Source organism: Rhinopithecus bieti, unplaced genomic scaffold (genome assembly GCF_001698545.2).
Source record: "Rhinopithecus bieti isolate Rb0 unplaced genomic scaffold, ASM169854v2 scaffold_70053, whole genome shotgun sequence".
Taxonomy (NCBI): Eukaryota; Metazoa; Chordata; class Mammalia; order Primates; family Cercopithecidae; genus Rhinopithecus; species Rhinopithecus bieti.
In genome coordinates this window covers 1,566-6,476 of record NW_016826018.1, presented here as the reverse complement: position 1 = coordinate 6,476, position 4,911 = coordinate 1,566, and the positions used below count along the sequence as shown (strand labels likewise).

Below are 4,911 nucleotides of genomic sequence, written 5' to 3'. Positions count from 1 at the left end.
CCAACACCAGCCCTGCTGCCCGTGGGCTGGCCCCCTTGCCACCACTGCTCAGGGTTACACTTCCACCATGCTGTGGCTGGCCATCCCCCTTCCTACCCATCCTGTAATTTCAGACTTGAGCTCCACCCCATTCATGGAGCACAGAGAGCTCTTTGCAATGAATTCCCTTGTATCTTGACACAATCAAGTGGCAAGGTAGGATTTTCTCTCCCCAGCCCTTCCCGTCCTGGGGAATAATAAGGCACACTCTTGATAGAAACTTTTAGCAGAGCACACGGGACAGGACTGAGTGGGATCTTTCCCTGCTGGGGGAAGGGAAGCTAGTCTTGTAGATGCGTTACCTGGGGCAGCACCAGGTGGGGCAGCTACCCAGGTGCAGGGCCTGAGCCCGCTTCCCACCCTCCCCTGCAGCTCTGCCCAGGGGGAATCTGGACTGAGTTCATCCAAGGAGAGGAAATCCCTTATGCCCCTCTGAGGTAGGCCCCTGGAGACTTAATGGGAAAATCCAAGAAGTGGAAAAGGGAAACACTGCTGGCCCCAACCTCTGTTCTGCTAGTGAGTTTAGTCTTTTCAGTCAGACTTTTCAGGGAGTGGATTGTACCTTTTCCTCTTTGCAAATGTTACAGAGGGAATGGATAACACTATATTGTATAGGTTTGTATATAATTTAACTATTTTGCATGATTTTGTTGTAGGGGTAACTTCTGCGATGTCACACTACCAGCATCTCAGGGACCTCAGAATAGAGAGCGGTGTCTTTCCTTTGTGATAATGCTGCCCTCTACTGGACATCAGGAAATTCACAGGTGAAGACTAATGTTTGTCCCTGCTTTTGCTTTGATTTAATTTAATGGATAGGGTTCAAGATTGTTTAAAAAAACAAAAAAGGGAGGGGAGAGGCAGTGGGTCCTGGAAAAGTAAATTGTTTATTTTACAATAAGATAGTGATTAAACTTTTTTTTTTTACAATGGTGGAAAATTAGAAGTGATTATGAAAATGATGTGTACCCATCATGCTGGTGAGTAGGATGTGATTTGGCGCTTTAGGAAAATGAATTTGTAGAACTTAAGAACATTGATTTACAAATGCCATGGCCATTGACCTAGTGCATCTTATGCAAATCTGGATGCCTTAAATAATATTTGAAAATAGAAGTACTGGGGTGGAGGTTGCAGTGAGTGGAGATTGCGCCACTACACTCCAGCCTGGGTGACTCCAGCCTGGGTGACAGAGTGAGACTCTATCTCAAAAAAAAAAAAAAGAAGAAGAAGTCATTCCCAACATTGCTCATCAAATTATAACCATAAATATACAGGATTAAACTAATGGCTAAAGAGACTGTGACACATCAACACCAGGCAGAAGATACAGCTGATTTTTTTGTTTGTTTGTTTTGGAGAGCCTCTAGGAACTTGAAAAATACATATGCCACACTCTTAAGACCTGGTGGTTCTTAGTCAGCGGTGTTCATTAAAATTGCAGAAAACTGAAAAAGACTTCTAGGTCCCATCCAAGGAGATTTTGCTTCCAATTGACTGGCTGGTAACCTGGCCATCGGTATTTTGGAAAAGCCCTCCAAGTGATTCTTTTACTTACACCCCAGATAGAAAACTCTAAATTAAAGGGGGGAAAAAAGACACCAAGTTCCACTTAAATAAATGTCAACTTTAATTCCACAAAGCATCTGATTGCATGTGGACAGAAAGAGAAGGAAAGAGGGGCCTATATCTGGATAACTTAGTAATGTGCTCCCCCTAGCAAGATATTTACCAAAATTAGAACCGTATTTGAGGATGCTGGCACTGCAAGCAATATATAAATGATGTGTGTAATGTCATTTAATATGATCATATTTTTAAAAATGAGTTGAGTGGTGTTTTCTAGCTGTTAGTTTTTCCAAATATCAATATAGAAATTAGTCTTCTGCAGCTGCAGAGGCAATTCAGTTTCCAGCTTGCTTTCATGTGGCCTACAGCCATAAAGTGGCCCAGAGCATCTCTGATCCACCCCTCCCACAACCACCTAATACAGAGAATGCCTTGGACCATCTGGTGAGAGAGATAGCTGCGTGGCAGTAAGAGTCCTGCTCTGAAGTGACAAGAACCTTAAGGCCTAGTTTTGACTTACTGCTAACTTGCTGACACTGCATACTTGCTGAGTGACCTTGGGTGAATCCTTTCACCTCTCTGAGGTTCACTATGAAATGAGAGGTCAAGGGTCCAAACTTTAACACCTTCAGAGGTTGGATAATATCAGTGAGTAAAATGGACCAGGCACAGCACAAAGTGGAATGGTGCAGACTGGGGAAAGTGGAGAGCTTATGCCTCTGTAAAGAGGGCAGCCACCACTCAGTTCCTGGAGATTACTCTGTCTTTCCTGAGGACGGTTGCACAGGGAGTGCACTGCAGAAGGATAACACTTTACAGAAGGTGTCATTTGCATCATAGATGCAGATATTTATCCATGGCAGTTTCTGAAGACGACTGTAGAAGGTTTTGAGGAAGGGGCACCTTGTAATTTGCATAAAAGGTGTTGTATGGCCCGCCAGAAGTGCTGGTTATCATGTGCGAATGCAGCTCTGTAATAGCATCTTCTGGGTTTTCTTGTTATTGTTGTTTCCTGAAGAAGCTGGAAATATGGGATTTAATGTGAAATTTCCCTAATTTAAAATTTGCTGGCCACAAATTCCAAAACATATTTAACATTGTGTGGGCCAAACAAAACACTTCAGGGGGTCAGATTCAGGCTCTGAGTTGGAGATCTCTCACCCAGACGAGTTGCTGGCATCTCAGAAACCCTCCTATTCTATGCATCTTATGTAATCTTGAAGCAATTGCGAAGAAAAAATAATGACCATGGTGAATTATATGGATATAATATGGATTATGTGGCTGTACAAAGTAAGAGTGTACCCTTTGAATGACGGTATTTAACATTCTCCCTACCCTGTGACTAATTTTGATTTGCCCTTTCTTAATGTAAATGCTATTTCTCCAGGGAGAGCCTCCGAAGACGTTAATCTAACTTAGGTTGCCTCTGTTACACTTTCTTGAAAACACCTTATTCTCCTAGTAACACCTATCAAATTTACAGTATGAGATATCCACTTGCGTGAAAGTTTGCTTAATGTCTGTTTGCTCACTCTTGGGTACTAGCCAGGTTTTCTTCACTGCTGTATCCCCAGTGAGGATACGCCTGGTATGTATCAGACGCTCAGTGTAGATTTATTTTTTATTTTTTTATTATTATTATCTTTTTTTTTTTTTATGAAGGATTCTTGCTCTGTCTACCCTGTCTGGAGTGCAGTGGTGTGGCCTAGGCTCATTACAACTTCTACCTCCCAGGTTCAAGTGATTCTCCCACCTTAGCCTTCCAAGTAGCTGGGACTATAGGCACACACCACCATGCCTAGCTAATGTTTGTATTTTTTAGTAGAGATGGGATTTCACCGTGTTGGCCAAGTTGGTCTTGAACTGCTAACCTTAAGTGATGCACCCACCTCATCCTCCCAAAGTGCTGGGATTATAGCCATGAGCCACTACACCCAGCCAGTGTGGATTTATTGAATGATAGATTCATCTCGACCCCATCACAGAAGCTTCATTTCTTCTTGGCAGTGCTGATCTGACCCTTGATGCCTAGAATTTGACTTCTAGGTTTTTTATTTTGGATGACATCAGCTTTCCATGGCTGAGGATACCCCGTCACCCACACGTCTCTCTGAGCCAGAGAAGAGACCCAGCTCAAACCCGTGATGTCCAAGACATCCATACTTGGCTTGTGGCTGAAGCCCCTATGGGTTGGGGTGGTGGACTCACATTTTGGGTAACATACACAGACACCTTCTCTGATAGAAAGTGGGTGCTGGGGACAGGGGGAGCATTATCAGCACAGATTTAAATTCTGCCCCCTTATCCATATTTACATTCTGATTTTATTTCATATGAGTTATAAAATCATTATTATGACAACTAATAGGTCAGTCCTCTTCCAAATTTATTGAAGAAATCGTGTTGCCTTCCAAGACAAATTGCACTTTTTGATGTTGAAAAGAATTCCGTAAGGATCATTCCTAAGTCTGTAAAATATCAGCGAAAGCAGCTTGTTCTGCAAAGATCCCCATAGAAAGCAGCTGAACTTGGAAAAAAGCTAATGATTGCGGGGAAAAATTGTAGGAGGAGAAGAGAAACCAAAATCACAGAAAGATAACTTCCCAAGGAACAAAAGAGAAAAAGAAAGGCTGGAGGAGAGAAAGGAAAATTAAGAAGGAAAGAGGACTGGAGCATGTCGGAGGCAGACAGGATCGGGGGATGGTGCTGGTCCAAAACTCCACCCGCGGTTCTTTGAGTCTCTGTCCAAGGCTCATGTTCAAGTCCAGCTGCAGGTACTGCTCAGTCAGATTATAGGCTGGCCACAGAGGCAGGTCGTCCCCATTGGGATTCCTGGAAAGGAGAACAGAAACAGGGGTGACATTTTCCTCCTCACACCCCAGGCACAGGGGACACCGGGAGGTTTACTTACCCAGTTCGAGCAAAGGTAGCCCAGTATTTCATCATCTTCCGGCTCAGCAACTTCTCCTCCTCCGTGGCTCCTTCTGAAGGAGATAATCACAAAATGCTGCTGCTCTTGGTGAGGCTCGGAAAGCCTGGGGTGCCTTGTATTTGATGAATCCCTTTCACACCCCTCCTCCCACTGGAACCTTACAAGCCTACCAAGTCAAGGTACCCATTTTACACATGCAGATACTAAAGCTCAGAGCAATGGGCACCTGCCCAAGGAATTGTGGCTTCCGAATGGTGGAAGCTGAACACACATCTTCCCTGTCCACCCCATGTTCCTGCAGTCAGTCCCATGATGCTGCAGATTCCCTGGGGACACAGACCAGCTTGCTCCCTCTCTCTGTCTCTGTT

The 4,911-nt window shown here is 44.1% G+C and overlaps 1 long non-coding RNA gene across 1 annotated transcript; it reads right to left on the bottom strand.

Annotated features, from left to right (window-relative positions):
• Positions 1–3,979: 3,979 nt before the first annotated feature.
• On the bottom strand, positions 3,980–4,679 carry LOC108522820 (uncharacterized). The gene is made up of 2 exons (XR_001883611.1): positions 4,523–4,679; positions 3,980–4,443 (listed from the first exon to the last, which is right to left on the bottom strand). It is a non-coding gene; the product is annotated as an uncharacterized LOC108522820 (long non-coding RNA).
• Between the last annotated feature and the right edge of the window lie 232 nt (positions 4,680–4,911).